Here is a 21,930-nt window from a genome sequence, read left to right as displayed (position 1 = left end):
AGAACTTATTAACAGTTAGTAAATTATGAGAGAACTTATATACAAATATTGTATTATTAATTTGATATGATCAAATTAAGATAAAGTTCAAGTCGAATCAAATTAGAATTCGATCGATCTAACCAATTAAGGAAATGATAAATTTAAATCTAGATTTGTACGTATCCTTAATAGTCATTATATTATTAAAAAGAGGATTATATCCCTCTATATAATATACGTAATTTTTTAGAAAACCCTAGCTGTCATCTCTCTTCCTCTCATTTCCTTTCTCTCTTTTCTTCTAGCAGAAAGACGTTCTTTGCAAGTGAGCTAGCACCCCGGTAAGGACATCAATCAAATCACCAATCTCGTGTGGATATCTATAGAGGCTTGCGGCTTCAAGAGAACCTAATTCCACGATCATCAAATTGGGTGAAGATCTACCCGCACAAAGGTAAAGATTGGATCTTCCTTTTCTCCTTTAATCTTAAAGAACATGGGGATCCTATTTTCGTGATTTTCGAGATCGGATCTCGAGTTTTAAAAATCAAATTTATTTGATTTCTTTTTTCGTTGCGATTTTACCGTACGCAAGTTTTGTAACAATGGTATCAGAGCCACCCTCATAGTTTTTAAGATTAAAATTTTGGTTTTGGGTATTTTGAATCAATCTTCATTGGTTGAATGATTTATAAATCATTTTCACCATATTCAAAAAATCATAAATTTTGATTTTTGTAATTTAATCAGTAGAGTCTCTTTCTCAAAAAAAAGAAAAAAAAGAAAAAAAAAAGAAAGTTAATGTAGCAGTCCGTACGGACGCTACTGTAGAATACCCAAAAATTAATTGTTATATATGTGATGTATAAAATTCGAATAGGTAATGATCATGGATAACAACCTATTTAATTATGTTTCGACATGTGATGTATGATGTAATTTTAAATTTATTTAAATTGAGAACTCTGTATTAGAGATGGCATTTTTGGGTGCCTGCGTGCACAAGCCAATTTATTTGGAGACCTGGGTATCTCAATAGATTGTGATAAAAGTTTGTTAAATGTAATTAATTTTATTTTATCATTATTGTTGGCTTGTATATTGTATAGTTGCACGCCATTGGTTGATCAGTTGCAAGCCGAGAAGTACGCAAAGACTAGATCTAGATGAGCAATTAATGGTGGTTGGATCAAGATGTTGATAGGAACGGATCAAGTTGTAGCTCCGGATCGGATCAAGTAGTTGAAGATAATCAAACCAATGACGCGTGTGTGCTTGTAATTTATGACCCTAAGACCCCGATTCCAGCTCAGTGGCTCGAGCCCGAATCCACTTTTTAAATCCATGATCATCACCAGTTAAATTATGATTGATGCGTGTATTATTTTATTTGCATTAGATTTAATAAATAAAATAAAATTTGAGACCTAAATTTTAATCTCCTCATAAATATTAAGTCGAGTGGTCTTTCGCCGTTGTAGAAGTACAGGCATTTTTCTGGTGTTGATTGGCACGGCTGGTTATAGTGGTCAGTTGCATCGGGAAGGCTCAACCATTCTATTAGCATGAGATGTTGCGGAGCAAAGATGGGGTTGGGCCCAATAACTGTCAGGTGAGGGACCCAATAATGGCTTTATTTACGCATTTGAACGGTGGGTCTGACTTAACTAAGGAATGGGGGCAATAACTGTCAAGTGAGGCCTATAGGACTTACAGACCGATCACTACAATTTGTTTGAGAAGCATTGGACAAAGGTTGTCCACTCATCAATTTACATATCACCAATAACTATTAGGTGAGGTGGTACGTTAAACTGGTGGGACCGCAGTACCTACTTGAAACCTTTTGTCGCGTTGGGCTTCCGTTTCTCTACCCGAGAAGTGTAAGAGACTCGAGAAAATAGTAGGAGGCTAAATTTGTTTTTTAAAATTCCTAAAATAAAAATTTTAAAATAAATACAAATATCTAATTTGAATCTTTACTCTCTGCAAAGTAAATGTCTGCTTCCAATTATCTCTCTTATATTCTCGACACAAAACCCTTACTGAAACGAATTATAAAGGCTGGCTTATGAACTAAAAGTAGTTTTAAGTTCCAAGAATTTTGCATGTCTTTTCTGTAATATACCGAGAATTTGGAAAATAAATATCGAACTTTAGTCAAATTGACCAAAGTGCGAGGTTGGAACACTTCGGAAAGTCCGAAGGTGTTAAAATGATCAAAAGTGAGTTACGGGAGGTTTTCGAGAGCTAAAATTGTGAAATCTGCATTCTGCAGGTTTTCAGCTCTCGGGGACCGGTCCCTGAAGGAGAGACCGGTCCCCGAACGCGTGAAAAATGAGAAATGAGGAAAAATGGCTAAGTCCTGAGAAACCAGCTCTTGGGAACCGGTCCCTGTCTGAGAGACCGGTCCCCCAAAGGAGAGACCGGATGCATCGCGCGCAGCAGCTCTGGCTGCGCTGGGACGAGCTTTGGGAACCGGTCCCTGAAGGAGAGACCGGTCCCCGCCTGCGCGAACNCTCACATTATATCTCATGCATACATATAGGGTTAAGTAGGCTCTCAAACATTTCAAATAACACGTGTACTCACATCATACAACATTCACATGTATATCTTCACATCTACCCTATAATGCATGCAACAATATAAATATATGCTCAATTGAATGACACATTAGGCATAGAAGGAATTCCAACAAGTTTGGATAGCACCACCCACCTCGTAGGCGTACTAGGGTGCTACGGTGATTTTCTTGGGATTTTTAGACTCCTAGTTCGTCACCTGCGGCAAAACGAAGCCCTATTAGGTCATTTTGCTCATATCTTTACATTGGCTTTTCGTAACGTTAATCCGAGCACACCAACGCGTCGGAAATACCCCCAATTAGGTTTCTAGAGGGTCAATTTCATTTTAAAATCCTCCCGAGCAAAAGCCCCAAATTTGGGTGCCCTAGCTCATAGCACATCAAAACCTAGGGTTTGATCTCTTAGAGAGGCAAAAGTAAGCTTCAAATCATGTAAAGATTCCATTCGAACCATCCTTAGCTCAATCAAAACCCATTTTAGGGTTTCACCATGAGAGGGGTTGAAGCTTACCTTCAAGCTTCACCACCTCCACCCAATCTATTGTTTGATCTCTAAAAGAAGCAAAAGATAACTCCAAATNTAACAGTATAACTTTGCAACGAGTACTTTTTCTCATTTTATCGAAGAAAGCGTAAAACCTAATTATATTGTTCTATTATGCCCAGAGAGTGTAAATTTGGAACGATCCGATGTTAACGCTCACAAGAACAAAAATCGGAACAACATTAGACCACTCAGTTGCTCCATAACAGTATAACTTTGCAACGAGTTCTTTTTTTCATTTTATCGAAGAAACCGTAAAATCTAATTATATTGTTCTATTATGCCCAGATAGTGTAAATTTGGAATGAATCGATGTCAACGCTCACAAGAACAAAAACCGGAACAACATTAGACTTCTCAGTTGCGCCCTAACAGTATAACTTTGCAACGAGTATTTTTTCTCATTTTATCGAAGAAAAGTGTAAAACCTAATTATATTGTTCTATTATGCCCAGAGAGTGTAAATTTGGAACGATTCGATGTCATCGCTCACAAGAACAAAAACCAGAACAACATTAGACTACTCAGTTGCGCACTAACAGTATAACTTTGCAACGAATACTTTTTCTCATTTTATCGAAGAAAGCGTAAAACCTAGTTATATTATTCTATTATGACCAGAGAGTGTAAATTTGGAACGAATCGATTTCAACGCTCACAAGAACAAAAACCGGAACAACATTAGACTACTCAGTTGCGCCCTAACAGTATAACTTTGCAACGTGTACTTTTTCTCATTTTATCGGAGAAAGTGTAAACCCTAATTATATTGTTCTATTATGCCCAGAGAGGGTAAATTTGGAACAAATCGATGTCAACGCTCACCAGAACAAAAACCGGAGCAACATTAGACTATTCAGTTGCGCCCTAACAGTATAACTTTGCAACGAGTACTTTTTCTCATTTTATCGAAGAAAGCGTAAAACCTAATTATATTGTTCTATTATGCCCAGAGAGTGTAAATTTGGAACGAATCGATGTCAACGCTCACAAGAACAAAAACCGGAACAACTTTAGACTACTCAGTTGCGCCATAACAGTATAACTTTGCAACGAGTGCTTTTTCTCATTTTATCGAAGAAAGCGTAAAACCTAATTAAATTGTTCTATTATGGCCAGAGAGTGTAAATTTGGAACGAATCGATGTCATCGCTCACAAGAACAAAAACCGGAACAACATTAGTGTAAGGTACCGGACTTCTAAAACTATTAAGTTACGGTGTACATTCGATTGGAGAGCCGTTTGAATGGTCCCGGTGAAGTTTGATGAAGTTCGGGAGCTATCGAGCGTTTCGGTGCGCGTAGGCGCGGAAACGGAACCCGAAAGGCTAAATTGGGCCGTGAGCTAAATCCGGCATTAGTGAGGAAGGAAAGATGATGAAAACATGTTTGAAAACATGTTTGAAGAGTCTCGGTTCGATTTGAGACGAATCGGAGGTCAAACGAACGAAAACGGGCAAAAACGGAGCGAAAACGGACGAAGCTGAAAATTGGCTAAGTCTGGGCTGGAGGTCTCTCTGGGACCGGTCCCAGGTAGAGAGACCGGTCTCTCAAAGACCGGTCCCTCATGTAGAGACCGGTCCCCGAACCCCGAAAATGCCCAGTTCGGGCTGTTGCAAAAAGAGACTTGTTGGGGGGTTTTTATGCAATTATTGCATGGGTTAAGTGTATAGAGAGGGTTGGAACCTCTCTTTCTCTCTTTCCCTCACCCGTTTCAACCCCAAACCTCTCTCTCTCTCTCTTTAAACGAAGAAGGAAGAAGAGAAGAAGAAGAGGAAGGAGAAGAAGAGAAGAGAAGAAGAAGGAGAAGAAGATCAAGAAAGGGATCTTCATCCTCTCCTTCGTCTTCCTCGTGCTTGGAGTGAACCTAGAGAGGTAAGCTTTGTTACCCTCTCATGGTAGATCTCTAGAAATAGGTCTAATTGCTCTAGAAGTGAGATTAGTAGGCTCCTTTGATGCTAGTTAGATGTTTATTGCATGAATCGGAGATCGATTCGGGGTATTTTGCCGTAGTCGCAAACTAGGGCTCAAAAATGGGATTTTTGTAAATAGATGGGTTTGATCTCATTTAACCCTCTGTAAACCTAATTGGGGGTATAACGAACGCGTTAGTGCGCTCGGTTCGACAATCCGACGAGCGTACGCGAAGTTATTAACGAAACAGTCTGTTTTGGTATAGATAGCCGCAGCACGCGAGATAAGCCTCCAAAAATCATGAAAGCGGATCGGGAGCATCGTGGTGTCATGGAATAAACCCCAGAATAGACGAATCGCGGATTTGTGGCCGTTCGGGTGGTCGCGCAAGAGTTCGAGCCGAACCGGGTCACGGGTGCCGTGGGAGGCCGATTGCAAGTGTCGACGAGCAATCGGAACGCGAGTTAAGGTGGGTTGTGTTTACCGAAGCGACTAGGTCGCCCTTTATGTCTAAGATGATTAAGAATCCACGTTGATGCATATGAATGTAAATGAGGCATATAGATGATGCATATAAATGTATATAATGTATGTTAATAATATGATGCAAATGCTAAGTAGATCCATGTAAAATGATATGATAACATGCTAGTGATAATGCAAGTGATATGTATGTGTGCATTGGAATGTATGCTAGGTGCATGTAACATCATGTGAGCATGTTAGATAAGATGCATGTGCATATGGACTCGATATGACAAATAGGATATCAAGTAGATCGAGTGGCATTAACCTAGTGTTAATAAACATAGGTCGAACCTAGATGACATTGAACCTAGTGTTGTTGAACCTAGGATAAATAACGAGTGGCATCTAACCTAGTGTTAAAGAACATAGGTTGAGTATGAACCTAGAGTCGGGATCTAGGTGTGTGGCATCTAACCTAGTGTTAAAGAATATAGGTTGAGAACTGAACCTAGAGTTAAGGTAAACCTAGGTTGTGGCATCGAGGCATTAGACCTAGAGTCTGTTGGACCTAGGGTGGAAAGTGCATTGGACCTAGGTAGGTCAACAGTATAGGGTTGGATATGGACCCTTGACTTGTGAAGTCGATTCCGGAATCCCAGTACTTGTGAACTCAATAGTTCTTGGACCGCGGGTGTATGCGGCGATGTTCCTCTCCCACCGGAAAGAACTTTGAGGATTATGACTAAGCAAGAACAAAGAGCGCTAGGGTGTACGGCATGTTCCTCTCCCTATCGGGGATCTTGGCTATGGGTGTACGCGGCTATGTTTCCTCTCCCACTAACGGATCCCTGACCACGGTGCACGGACCTTCGGGCGGACCGTTGGGCGATGTGGTTCTTGGCTTGCAGGCTGAGGTGCATGCGACAGGATCCTTCACCTCGAGCCGGGCAGAGCGCGGATTATCCGCTGTTGATTGACTCGTGGCCGAGTCGGGTGGCTAGCTTGAATAAGGTAGATAGAACCTTGAGGGCTAGTGGTAAATGTGATAACCTAAGGTAGTGGAAACCTTAGAGTTGGATGACATGAGCTAAGATTAGCGAGATTGATTGTAGAATCAATAATTCTACTAGTTGTTGCATATATTCATGTTGCATATATTCCTGTTGCATATAGCATGGCATCGTTGCTATTGTGAGGCAAAGCAAGGTAAAGTTAGTTGCATGTTTATGATATACATATCTATCTGTTTATTGGACTAACTTGTATTTGCCTCCCTTGGACCTGTTGGTCGAGCTCCTCCCTTGGGTGGCCGTACCCACTGGGAACCATGGAGTTGGTTCTCACCCCACGTTGTTTTGGGGTTTTACAGGTTCGCACGTGAGCGACTCGGCGGCGCGAGGCAAGGGCGTAGCTCCATAGATAGCGCCCTACCCCCAGAGACCAGAGCTAGCAGTACCCCGTCGGCGTAGCTTAGGGGTATAGAAAATGAAAGGAATAAAATGTATTAAACTTGTAATAACTTAGATTGTATTGGAAGTTGGATGTAATATATAAAGTGTGATCTAAGTAAATGAATCTAATGTGAATGTTGTAATAACATAGGATGTGTTTATGTTGTTTGATACTTCCTTACGCAATCATGATTGATATCTGTTCCTGGTTGGAACCATTGTAATGTACATTGTTTGGATTGCGACGCCTAGAACGTACAGGGGAGACTCTGTCCGCGTACAGGGGAAACCCCGGTCCGTTCGGCGGTCTGTCGGCGTGCCCGAACCGGACCAAATTGGGAGCGGTCTCGGGGCGTGACAGGTAAAGTGGTATCAGAGCATAAAGTAGAAAATGGGAAAAGAAAGTGGTTTAGACAGACCTAGGAGACCCTAGGATAGTAAACCATAGGAGAATAAGACTCGTGAGAGACGAGGATTTATGATTTGTGGCGAAAGATTAATGGATCGGGTTGTGTCGTAAACCTCTAAGATGGATATTAGAGGTAGACTTGAGGTGTGGTTTATTCTCAGCCAAGGATGTTCATGTTGGCGTACGACAACATGAAACCTAGTGATGAGAATAGACGCCCTCGCGTGACTTTCGCCTGATTGGCTTTTGAGCCGTTGTTAGTGGTCTCGTGTTCGACCCAAGTTGGTCGAGAACTAATCGAGTTGTCGTGTTTCAGGAAGCGATGGCGCCGCGTAGGCGATCCTTATCCAGATCGGCGCGGGAAGGGACAAGTGTTCTTGAGCAAGCTGAGGCGAGCGGAGACCCGATGCTCCGTGAGCAATTGAATACGCTCATAGGCATAGTGCAGCGACAGGAGGAGCAGATCAAGGAGCTCCATGAATTGTTGACACGACAGCCTGCGGCAGCTGCGCCGGTAGCAGCGTGTCGTGTACCGACAGGAGTCGCGACGGATTCGGGGGCAGCGGCCCCTGGTTCTATGGAATTGGAGGCGGAGAAAGAACGAACTTTGGCGGCCCTAATGACTTTCAAGAAATTTGATCCGCCTATTTTCGATGGAGAGAATGACGATCCGTGGATCGTGGAGGTGTGGATTGACTCCATGGAAACGCTCTTCGAGGAGCTATACACCTTGGAGCGGGACAAGGTACCCCTAGCTGTGCATTGCTTGAAGCAATCAGCAAAGGCGTGGTGGAAAGGCATTCGACGGGATCGATCGCCTAGTCTTCCTCCTATGGCGTGGGATGAATTTCGGGGATTAATGTTTTCTACGTACTTCCCCGACACTGAAAGGAGAAAGCTTCGGGACAAGTTCAGGAAGCTGCGGCAAGGAGACCGCTCCGTGAGGGAATATGAACTGGAATTTTCCCGCATCGTGAATTGTGTCCCGGATGTGGTACGGGTGACAAGGATAAGGCCGATTGGTTCCTGCGTGGACTTCGACCGGAGATTTATAGGAGGGTGCAAATCTTCCAGCTCACAACCTTTGCGAAGGTGTTGGACCGAGCGTTGTGGGCAGAGCATGGCGAGGCTTTCGTGCGTGAGGAGCGCGAATCTCGTAGGCATGAGCGAGGAGGGGCGAGTGTAAGAAAATCATGTGTACGCAGCGGAAGAAAATAACACAATGAAAAATTTTCTTGAAAACCAAAGATCACCTCGTGTTTCGTTTTAGATCATTAATAATAGATCTAATTGATCTAATCAAATAGGATCTATATTATTTTATTTTACCTCGTGCGGGTCGAGATCACCGCGAAGTCGACAATCGTTGGTAAAATTTGTTCGTCCTCGGTTAGCCGCGCACGCGCCCGGCCTCTACTCGCGTCCACACGAAATCACGCCCATGATCGAATTAGACGACCGCTTCAATCCGTGATCCGATCACGAATTAATCTCTTGCGTCGACTTGAGGAAGATGAATCAATCTTCTAGATGTGCTAGCAACTTTTGAAGATCGAAATCGATGGATTTATTGTGGAGGACTTAAGAAAGAAAAAGGATTGACGGCTAGGGTTTTCTTTTTCCTTTTTACTTAATTTTCCATTAATTTTAATATGTCATATGACATATATTTAGAATGAGAAAACCCTAACGTAATCCTAATCGAAATCCTATTCCGATTAGATTATCCATTAACCTACAAGTTGGTTATGATATTAACTGAATTCCGAATCCTAATTCTAATTCGATTCATGTGTAACATTTACACATAAGTCCTCATATTATTTACTAATGATTAGTAAATACACCATGCAACTTTTACACATAAATACCTCTAATTTACAACAATTGTAAATTAGTCCTTTTACTAATAAATTAGTAAACTTTAGTATTTAACTATATTGTAATTATAATTAATCCATCCAATAAACTTCTTTTATCGTCTCCTAAATATCGATCATGCGCGATTTCTTATGTGTGTGACCTAATAGGTTCAATTCTGTCTGGTAGTGAGATATGATGAGATCTCCATCTCCATCATCATCGAAACTCTTTTCGATGGCTCAAACTCTTTTGATTCCACCATAATAGAATAATTAATAATTATTTCTATTGGTTCCCACAATCCACCAGTGACGCCTAGCAGCATGTAGTGGCAATCCAGTCAGAAGTGAATATCGGACTGAACCTCTAGGTGCAGTTACCGTACAATACAATCCTTCTATCGCATAGTTCCAACTGAGTGGAGGTCATGGAATATTCGTCAAACCCCATCACCCGTCATATGACAAATTTGATCAGACAGAAGCTCTTATGGTTACTCTTGGAAACATCTTTTCATACACCATATTACCCCGGCCGAGGATTTCTGAGCTTTGCCGTACAAATAGCATAGAACTAATTATCTCTCTACCGAGAGCGATAGATCCCCTATAAACACACACCCATTCCTGATATGAACCGACTGCAGCCAACANTTTGCCACGAGCGAAGTCTGGCTTGTCATACTCTAGCAGCTTCTCCGCCTGAGCGATAGCGGAGCTCACGTCCTTGACATCTCTCGCCACGAGCTCCTTGTTAGCCCACGATTGAAGACCGTCGAGGAAGAAGAACAGCCGATCCTCCTCGGCCATGCTGGTGATGGCAAGCATCAGCTTGGAGTATTCCTTGACATACTCCTTGAGGGATCCTGTATGCTTGAGCCGTCGAAGTTGCCTCCGCGCCAAGTATTCAACGTGCTCGGGGTAGAACTGTGCCTTGAGTTCGCGCACGAAGTCCTCCCAGGTATCCAGTTTGCATTGGCCCTTCTCAGCCTCTGCAGAACGCCGACGCCACCACAGCATCGCGTCGTCGGTGAGGTACATGGAAGCAGTCTGGACCTTGTCCTCCTCGTCCTCGATCCGCAGCGCCTTGAGATAGCGCTCCATGTGCCAAAGGAAGTTGTCTATCTCCTTCTCGTCGCGCGTTCCCTTGAAGCATTGGGGTTCAGGGACGCGGACCTTTGGGGTGTACTCCTTCTGCGTTTCACCGCCTCGAGCCACCGCCTTCTCAAGATAGTCACTCTCGTCTTGAGGTCCTCGACCTCGTCGACTCGAGTGACTAGCTCCTCGATCAAGTTCTTCCGTTCGTCGTCACGACGGGTGATGTTGTCTTGGAGTTTCTCGAGCTCGCCTCGAAAGGTCGCCATGGCAGTGGCGACGCTCTCCTCCATACTGCGAACATCTTCATTGAAGGCGTTAAAGGTATCGGCCATCTCGGTGTACCTTTCTCCCACCTTCGATAGAATGTCCTCCAACAGTGCAAGGCGGTCCTCGACCGACACGGAATCCTTCGTGATTCGCGTGTCCTTGCCCTTGCCCCGCTTGGAGGGTTGCTTGGAGGCATCACCCCCAACGTCGCTAGCAGCGGCCTCTGATGATGACATGGCTCCTTCTCGAACCGGCTCTGATACCAACTGTCACGGACTTAACGAATTTGCTCACAAAAGCCCGTGCGGCGCTCGCCTTCCTCCGCGAAGTGAGCAAGCCTGCCTCTCTACTTGCTAAGTTAGGACTTCACTCGCCCTAGACTAAGTACAAGAGAGAGATAAGAAGAAAGCTCTTCTATTACTTCAATAGTTGAGAATACAAATGAGGATTCTGAAATGAGAGGGGTGGAGGCCACACTATATATAGGCCACTCGCCGCTCATAGTGCCAATGAAAAGGTGCCAAGTGGCACAATACTACAAGCCAAAAGGGGAGGCCAATAAGTACGCTACGGTCTCCCAAGAGTCATACATTTATTATCCTAGAAACTCTAAGGGACTCTTGACCCTCCGGTATCCGCACCATCAGTCTCGAGATCCGCGTAGAAGCTTCCAGAAGATTCCAAGCCAAAACCTCCGTCAGATGTCCGCTTTGGAGTTTGGGTGATTGCAAAGCGAAATCGCGGAGAAAATCTTTATGTCGTGACATAGGGCACCCAAATTGGGGCTCTTGCTCATGGGGATTTCTAAGTGAAATTGACACTCCAAAAACCTAATTGGGGATCCAACGAACGCGTTGGTGCGCTCGGAAAAACGTTACGAAAGCCAATGTAAAGTTATGGGCAAAATGGCCTAAGTTGGCTTCGTTTTGCCGTAGGTGAAGAACGAGAAGTCTAAAAATTCCAAGAAAATCATCGGAGCACCCTTGAAAGCCTACGAGGTGGGTGGTGCTTCTCAAACTTATTGAACTTCTCTCTATGCCTGATGTGTCATTCATTTGAGTATGTGTATATATATTGTTGCATGCATTTTAGGGTAAAGTAATGATAAAAATGTGATGATGCATGATTATGAGTACAACTTGCATAATATGATGAATGAGAACTATGTGAACGTCAAAAACCCTATGTGTATGCATGAGAGAAAAGTGAGCACCCAAAGTGAGCAAAAGAACAGAGCGACACAATGACATAGATCGAGCGGCATTCGATAAAGTTAAAGTGAAATGACACTAGAGATAATGTGAGGTAAAGAACCAATGTAATATAAAGAATGATGAAAATGACGATGTTTAAAGTTAAAGTAATGTGGGGAGTAAAGAACATGAAGTGCTAGAGGTAGCCAAAAGTAAAGAATGTAAAGAATATGATTGCTAGAGTTAGCAAGAGTAAAGAAATGAAAAGAATAAGAAATGCTAGAGTTAGCAAAAGTAGAGAATTGTAAAGAATGTGTTTACATGAGTTTGCAACAAAAAGTGATGAAAGAACACTAGAGCTAGTGTAAAGTCAAGATTGAACTTATAAATCCTTTGAGTTAAGGATATGATCATACTTGCTATGAGTTCCGTGCTCGAGGGTGGTCGCTCCCTCTCGGGCGATGCGCTCCGGAGTTATGCATCACGGGTTGGAGTAAACCCGAAGGACGGTCCTAGCGGGTGAGTTCCTGCGATGATGAACTTAATGTGAAGCAAGTCAATGTGGCGATACCCCCGAGTTAACCTTGAGGTTAAAGAACAAAGAGTAAAGAACAAAGTACAAAGAACAAAGAACAAAGAACAAAGAATGAAGTGAAAAGAACAAAGAATTTGCATAATCTGCATTTATTTAATGTTGAGCATATTTCTGCTTATTGTTCAGGCATATTAGTATCATGTATAGTTTAGTTACTATTTACAGCCTATTCTTTCTATTATGCCTGAGTTAGTCCTAGTGGGAAAGTCGGTGAGATTGAGGCCGAACTCACTGGGAACTTTGTTGTAGTTCTCACCCCACTATTCCACAGAGCCGGGACCTAGCGAGCCGGCGAGCGACCGCGATAAAGGTATCGCACTTTAGTCAAAGGCCACCAGAGTTGGTTTACATTTTACTAGTAGAGTTTCCCTATGTTCATCTTTTGTACTTGATGAGAAATAATGTAAAGAAAAGAATGTAAAGCACCCTTTTGAGGTATATGTGATGTAAGAAAGAAATGATGAAATGATGCAATGAAATATAGGGAATTGTAAATGTAAAAGTTGGATGTAATGTATATGATCTAAATTGAATCATAGTACAAAATGAATGCTAGTTTCCTATCTCTCACTCGTGGCTATTGCTTACCCTCGTGTAAGCCGTTTGTGTATGTTTCCGCTAGTGCTTTTCTCTATTGATGAAAATGTACATGTGATGAGCCTTGGGCGGATAGGGAAAACTCTGTCCGTTCAACGTCTGTTTGACGTGCTCGGGTCGGACCAAATTGGTATCGGTCTCGGGGCGTGACATTTTCTCCCCTTCATCACAGGAAACTCAGGATTTTGCATGGAACCCCCTCCAAATCCCTTAAATTCCACTTTTTATCATTGAGGACTTAGAAATTCTGCAGAATTCTAGTAGCAATTGGGATAGAACTTACTCGTGTGCATTGTTGGAGCATCCAATTGTTGTAAGGAGTGATTTCGTGAATAGAAGACTTGATAGAGAGTATGTGGGATCCTTCTAACAGCTTTTAATTCAGGTTAGTAGTGTCTAATTGCTGAAATTCCTGGGAAATTGGTGTTATGAGCTAAAGTTGAGATTTTTATGGATTCTTAGACTCGATTCATGTAGAGATTGGACTTTTGGACTTGGATTTGTTTCCTCATCCTTCTTCACTAGTTTAGAAGTTGTTCCTCACCAGAATTTCAGATTCAAAGGTGAGTTTAGCTCAGATTTTGGATGAATTGAACTTCTAATACAGTTTTTGAGGTTTTGATGGAAATTCTTAGACTTTTGAATCCAAATTTTGGTAGAGGGCTTATTGTTGGATTTGGATTGCTCATTCCCTCATCTTTGGAGGTTTGTGACTTTATTCCACTAGTTTTATAAGTTGGAATTCTTGGATTTGAGCTGGAGCAAGAAATTGTTTACGTGCAGTTTTTTGGATCCTAAACTCGACCTTTTTTTCTGGATCCAGATTGCAAGGAGGGACTTTTGTGGCTATTTTGAGAGCTCGATCTTTGTGACGGAGATGAGGATTTAGTCCACTTCAATTCTTTTTATTGCGGGGATATGTTTGGTGAAGTTTTCCTGACTTTCAACTCAGAATTGAGCTAATTTCCAAATGGAACTCGGGTAGTCTTGGAGCTGGCAATGGGCAGATTTGGACTCAAGATCTGGGTGCCCATAAGTGGCTGCGGAAGGATCTAGAACTGGACTGCAGGCTGATATTGCTTTGGTTGAGGCTGATCTTGTGTAGGGTTCTTCTCGTCGATTTCTAGCCGTTGTTGGACTCGTGTTTGAGGTTGGTTAATGTCGACTGAATACTTCGAAATTCCTCCTAACTTGTAGAGAATTTCAGCATGCTTTTATTTGGGTTATATAATCTTGTTAGTAGCTCGAATTCATGGATTTGCATGTTTTTATATGAAATCTTAATTTGGAGTATAATCTAATGATTTTAGATAAGTTTTATATGTTGAATTAGGATTTGACTTAGGAGAAAACTTATTAAATTTACGCCTATCACTTTTCGAAAAGTTAACTGATTTAGCTTTAGGAGCTGTTTTTCCTTTTGTATCACTGCTGTTAGTGCGAGGTGGATACTGAGATTAGTGTAGATTGAGATTACATTCATGCTGAGATGCTGAGCACATTTTTACAGCAACATTTAGACTATTTCATATAGTTGGGTGCTATCGGAGCTGATGGTGGGCCCATATTTTTACTTCTTGCATCTGATTGTGTCGAGGGCACGTGAGTCTTGATTGTTAGACTAGTTTGACTCATTTGTTTTGATTATAGCTTGTATAAGATTGATTGTGCTCGATAGAGACACGCTTGCATACTCGGTTGGATCACGCCCACGAGTGTCGCTCCGGAGTCTGGCTACCTACGTTGATGTCGTAGTATTCCAAGCTGGACTCTTGCTCTCCATCGGTGTGACACCCCAATAGTCCCACATCGGATAAGAATGGGGTTGTCATTGGGTTTATAGGAGGGCTCCACCCTCATAATAATAACTGTGCTTAAGCATTTTGGGCGGTGGTTAGACCCAAGAGGTTAATAGAGTTAAGCGTGCTAGGGCGGGACTAGTCTTAGGAGGGGGCCATAGTCTTAGGATGGATGACCTCCTAGGAAGTTGGGGCGTCACGGTTGGTATCAGAGCCAATTACCAGCCGGAAGTGTGAGATAAGTCTCGGCTGAGTCAGAATTATACAGCGGAGAGAGCGAGGCTCTCATGCTGTTGACTATTGCGGGTGGAGCTCTGTTACGTCCCGTAGTTCTGTTGAAAATCTTTTGTAGGAAAGGTAGCGGAAAACATGTGATTTTTTTATATATATACTTTTGAGAACATCCCGTGGACCCGCACAGACCTACCACATAGACAAAGGATCCCCTGCATGGACGGACATAGTCTTCTTTGTACATGCACGACGGAGCATCATAGTACAAGGTCCAACACACAAACCACCACACAACGCAAACATCCAATGATCATAATATAACAATAATTCGGATATATCAATTAATATTAAGCATCAGTGAGGTGAAGAACTAAACAAATCCAACAGAAAAATAATGAACATCATCAATAGATAACTCTTGGTACAACTATCTAACACCGTCCTCACGCATCGTCCGAACCCTCACCATCCGCGTCACCTGAAAAATGGTGGGGGGTGAGAACATGTACACATGTCTCCCCTCCCAATGGGTACCGCAAGCCAACGAAAGTGAGGAGTACTCACCGGCAAAGGAAGCGATAACCATAATCATGAGGAGATATCATAAATACAGTAGCAATAATACTAGAAAGATAATTAGCAGTAAACAGGAATATAACTAACCGCTACAATAATGTAGAACAGAATGCATGAGCAGATATCATAAGTACAGCAATAATAATACTGGAAGAAAAAACAACCGTAACGAGGAATGTAACTAACCGCTACTGTAATGTAGAACAGAATGTAAGTATGTATTGTAACGCCCCAATAGTCCCACGTCGGGTGGGATACTGATTTCAATCGGTTTATATGAGGCCTACACGCTAGTGATAATAACTGAGCTTAAGCATTTTGTGCCGGTAGTTTTGGCCCAACGAGTTATTGTTGCTAGCGGGTGGGGTCGTTGCAATTGGTATCAGAGCGAAATACGAGTCGAAAATATGAGAGCTAAGTGCTATGCGTGGCAAAGTGCTACACCAACGGATTTGGTGGGAGCCACCTCTTGAAACCGTAGGAACCACCTCTAGAATCTCATATCGCCTGATAATTCTAGTATGTCTGTCTATCTGTGATCCGATTTAGACCCGACGAGGACGTCAGAGTTTAAATAGGGGGAGTTTGTAACACCCCCAATAGTCCCACATCAAATGGGATACTGATTCCGATCAGTTTATATGAGGCCTACACGCTAGTAACAATAACTGGGCTTAAGCATTTTGGGCTGGTGGTTTGAGCCCAACGAGTTATTGTTGTTAGCGGGTCGTGTCATTATAATTGGTATCAGAGCCGAATAACAATCGAAAGTATGAGAGCTAAGTGCTATATGGGGCAAAGTGCTACACCAACGGATTTGGTGGGAGCCACATTTTTGAACTCGTAGGAGCCACATCTAGAATCTCACATCGCCTGGTAATTCTGGTGCTGGTCTATCTGTTTGTGATTTGGTTTGGACCCGACGAGGACGTCAGGGTCTAAACAGGGGGAGTTTGTAACGCCCTAATAGTCCCACATCGGGTGGGATACTGATTTCGAACGGTTTATATGAGGCCTACACGTTAGTGATAATAACTGAGCTTAAGCATTTTGGGCCGGTGGTTTTGGCCCAACGAGTTATTATTGCTGGCAGGTCGGGTTGTTACATTTGGTATAAATGACCCGACCCGCTAGCAATAATAACTCGTTGGGCCCAAACTACCCGCCCAAAATGCATANCTGATTTCGAACGGTTTATATGAGGCCTACACGTTAGTGATAATAACTGAGCTTAAGCATTTTGGGCCGGTGGTTTTGGCCCAACGAGTTATTATTGCTGGCAGGTCGGGTTGTTACATTTGGTATAAATGACCCGACCCGCTAGCAATAATAACTCGTTGGGCCCAAACTACCCGCCCAAAATGCATAAACCCAGTTATTATCACTAGCGTGTAGACCTCATATAAACCGATTGAAATCAGTATCCCACCCGATGTAGGACTATTGGGGCGTTACAAACTCCCCCTGTTTAGACCCTAACGTCCTCATCGGGTCCAAACCATATCACAGACAGACAGACAGACCAGGACCAGAATTATCAGGCGATGTGAGATTCTAGAGATGGGTCCTACAGGTTCAAGAGGTGGCTCCCACCAAACCCGTTGGTGTAGCACTTTGCCCCGTATAGCAATTAGCTCAACACTTCCGGCTAGTATTCGGCTCTGATACCAATTATAACGATCCGACCCGCTAGCAACAATAACTCGTTGGGCTCAAACCACCAGCCCAAAATGCTTAAGCCCAGTTATTGTTACCAGCGTGTAGGCCTCATATAAACTGATCGGAATCAGTATCCCATCCGATGTGTGACTATTGGGGGTGTTACATGTATCAACCAAACAGATCGTCCAAAAATACCCAATCAAACCCACCGTATTGGTCTAAAGACCTCAGGCAATTCCACATTATGGTCAACCACCAGGCATATAACCCTAGCAATAGGCTGCTAGGTTCACGGGTCGAAGTACGACCACTTTTCGAAAAATAATACCCTCCTGCAGTGGATCAGACCACTGGTGTACGTAAAATGTACATGAGCTGTGGTGATCGATGTAATATGCTCAATAGCGAACTATCGCCGGATAGCCGAGATAAAATCCAACAAGGAATAACCGACCAATCAGGTAAACCTCTATCTCGAGGATAGAACAATATCACCGACCAACCAGATCAAACAATGCAGTCATGCAATAGTCTACTAGAGAGTCACCGATCGCAAGGTCAACTAATGTCAAATCATGTTGTGTACGAATATGAGTGTCACCGACCACAAGGTCAACTAATGTCAAATCATGTTGTATACGAATATGAGTGTCACCGACCACAAGGTCAATCAATGTCATGTCATCTACTATGAGCATGCCAAAATGGAAATTCCACCGACTACAAGGTTATCTACTATGAACATACCATGGATGACTCAATCATCAGGAACACCACTGTACTACTAGATTATGACCATATGAAATAAGAGTAACCGTATAGCGACTAAATATGAAGTCAAGTAGTGTATGAATGCTCAGCCAACAACAAATAAATAGAAGGAGATAACAAGGATAGAAATTACCAAGCAGGCACCACTTTACTAACTTCGGATAGAAGTACCCACCTCTACCGAAAAGTAAAAATCGGGTCATCGACACCCATCGATGTCTTTCACCACAGTCCGGACCTATACAAAGTCCCACCAAAAACGTAATTAGCTTAAACCCGCTAATTATAAAAACCTATAATTCCAAATAAATCCAAACAAGCGAACAATCGAGTTTCCGGATTCCGTCCAACGGTCACCGGAAGATCGCATGATCGTCGTACCGACTCGACGAAACGTCACGCCAACTCACAGGGCATTCCAGAACAAGTCCTAGACAAAGCCTACCTCATTCGCTGTCCCAATACATTAAATTAATGCCATTGAGACGGCCACACAAAGAATGCGTCAAAACGGAAAGCCGGGATCCTGGAAATCACCGGTTTGGCTCCCGGAATACTCGTTTCGGCACCGGAACCACCCGTAGCCATCTTGCTGCAACCAAAAGTGTCACACCTCACTCCAACACCATCAAATAAGGCTACCACACCGCTGCAAATAGCAACAACCAGCGTGATACGAAATCGCTCCCTAAATCGCTCGATTTTCACATTTTGGTTTTTCGTTAAGCCCCCTACTGCTCCAAAACACTCCGAAATTAATTCGGTCATCCACACTGTAATATACCGAATCGTAATGCTAACTTTGATCGAATTTGATCAAAGTGAGGTATGAGGGTAATAAGTGAAGTCCCCGAGTTGCCTGAAGGCGTTGGGATAGTTAGAAGTGAGCTTCGAGAGTGTTTGGGTGTTTTCGGCGCAAACCGAGCACAAAAATGAACTCTAAAGTATTGAACCTGCTGGAATTGTGGAAATTGCATTGAGTACCGGTACCAGGAGACGGGGTACCGGTACCCAAAAGAAATGCAAAATGATCAACTCTCGAGTTCGGGACCTTGGCAAGCTCCGTACCGGTACCGGAGGTTGAGTACCGGTACTCAGTTAATTGCCCGAAAGGTGAGCTCTCGGGTTTGGGAGGTCACATGGTTGGATACCGGTACCACGTAGCTAGTACCGGTACTGGACCTATCGTGTACCGGTACGGGGTGCTGCGTACTGGTACTCCGCATTAAACCCCGAATGCTAGCTCTCGGGTTTGGTTGCGGCCTTGGCGGGTACCGGTACTGCGTAGTTGAGTACCGGTACTGGGAGCCCGCGTATTCGGTACTCCAACCCAAGTACCGGTACTCAGTCCTGTGCAGGACTGAATTTTTCATGGTTGTAAGTGAGAATTGTTGGGGGACTTAGCTGCAATTGTTGGAGTCTATAAATAACTCCAACCCTACACCTGTTATTCTCATGCAAGAGAATACATTTTCTCCTTCTTCTTCTCATCTACCTCTCCTTCTCTCTCTAGAATCTCTCCATCAAGGAGGTTTGGGAGGAGAATCGAAGGTGGAATTGGTGGTCTTGGTGGTAGAGAGGCTCAAGAACAAGGAGGGCTTTGGGGAACAAGGTGGCTTAGGTAGGTTCCTGCTCCTATTTGTTAGGGTTCAATGTAAACACCCTAATTTGTTTGTTTTTGAGTTCTTAGGATTGAAAACTTGGATTACTCCATAAAATCCTAAGAAATTTGGATTATGGGTAGTATGTGTAAACCTTAGGGTTGGAAATAGGATTTTGTAGGAATTGAGATCTATTATAAAATTGATCTCTTGTATTCCTAATTAAAGATTAATTTGATGCGTTAGGAGACTCGGATCGAAGTTCCGATGAGTCAACAGCATTATATTGAGGAAAAACCTCATTTTGCTTCCGTTAGCCGTGGGTCGAGGGATTTAGGCGTTTAAAAATCGCAGGACTTGGATTCTCGCACCTCGGCATCCCTACAAGGTGGGTAGTGCTATTCGAAATCATTGAATTTCTCATTATGTTTATCCCGCCTTCTTTTGAGCATATGTGTATATGTACAGTATTCATGCATTGTAGGCTTAATGTCATGTTATGGAAAACATGTGGAAATGCTTGTATCAAGTGGTATATAAATTGTGACTAGAATCTTGGATATATTGAAACCCTATGAATGTATGAACCAAGTGGTGGACTATGACAATATAGTAAACAAGGTGATATTATGACTAGATGGATTGATTAGCACCTAAAAATATGGATTGCTAGACAAAAAAAACCTTATGAATATTGAGGCAATAGTGACATTGTAATATACCGAAAATTCGGAAAATAAATATCGAACTTTAGTCAAATTGACCAAAGTGTGAGGATGGTACACTTTGGAAAGTCCGTAGGTGTTAAAATGATCAAAAGTGAGTTATGGGAGGTTTCGAGAGCTAAAGAATCAAAAATCTGCAAACTGCAGTTTTTGAGCTCTAGGGGACCGATCCCTGGTGGGAGAGACCGATCCCCGAACGTGTGAAAACTGAGCGAGGCCGAAAATCGGCTAAGTCCTAGAAAATTAGCTCTCGGGAACCGGACCCTGCGGGGAGAGACCGGTCCCCGAGAGACCGATCTCATTGGGAGAGACCGGTTGTTCTGCACGAAAGCCCTGCTGCCCGCGGGGAGGACCTTCGGGAACCGGTCCCTAGTCGGGGAGACCGGTCCCTGAGCCCGAAATCTGCCCAGTCCAGGCAGTGTAATAAAGTAAAAGTTGAGGGGTTTAATAGCAATTTGGCAACCCATTGAGCTATGTAAGGGGGGGTAAATGGAAAATTTCTCTCATTTCTCACCCTCTCACACTCTCTCCTCTCTTTCTCTCTCTAGAGGACAAAGAAGGAGAAGAAGAAGACAAGGAAAAGAAGGAAAAAGAAGAGAAGAAAAAGAAGAAGAAGGTGAAGAAAAAGCCAAGGGACTGAAGCAACTCCATCTTCTTCCTCATTGAAGCAAGGAGGGAAAGCTTTGAGGTAAGCTTTGATCCCTATTGTGATAAAGACCCTAGAAATGGTTTTTATAGAACCTATTGAGTATTTGAAGCTTTTTCTTGCTTCTTTTAGAGATCAAACCATGGAAATGGTGTATGTAATGAAGCTTAGGGGTGAGCTTCAACCACCTCTCATGGTGAAACCCTAAAATGGGTTTTGATTAAGCTAAGAATGGTTTAGATAGACTCTTTAGAGTAGAATGAAGCTATTTTTGCTTCCCCTTGAGATCAAACCTTAGGTTTGATGTATGCTATGGAGTTAGGGCACCCAAATTGGGGCTTTTGCTTTTGGAGATTTCTAAGTGAAATTGACCCTCTAGAAACCTAATTGGGGGTATTTCCGACGCGTTGGTGCGCTCGGATTAGCATTACGAAAAGTCTATAAAAGGTTATGGGCAAAATGGCCTAAGTTGGCTTCGTTTTGCCGCAGGTAAAGAACGAAGGATCTAAAAATTTCAAGAAAATCATCGGAGCACCCTTGAAAACCTACGAGGTGGGTGGTGCTTTTCAAACTCGTTGAACTTCCCTCTATATCTAATGTGTCATTCAATTGAACATATGTATATACATTGTTGCATGCACCTAGGGTAAAGTAATGATAAAAATGTGATGTTGCATGATTGTGAGTACAACTTGCATAATGTGATGGTTGAGAACCTTATGAATGTCAAAACCCTATATATGTATGCATGAGAGAAAATGTGAGTACCAAAGAGCACCAAAGTGAGGCGAAAGAATAGAGTGACACAATGAGACATAGATTGAGTGGCATTTGATAATGTAAAGTAAAGTGACACTAGAGGTAGTGTGAGGCAAAGAGTCAATGCGATGTAAAGAACAATGATAATGACTAAAGTGAGAACAAAGTGGGTGTAAAGAACAAAAATGCT

This window comes from Ananas comosus, linkage group 17 (genome assembly GCF_001540865.1).
Source record: "Ananas comosus cultivar F153 linkage group 17, ASM154086v1, whole genome shotgun sequence".
NCBI classification, from domain to species: domain Eukaryota; kingdom Viridiplantae; phylum Streptophyta; class Magnoliopsida; order Poales; family Bromeliaceae; genus Ananas; species Ananas comosus.
This window is presented reverse-complemented; position numbering follows the sequence as displayed.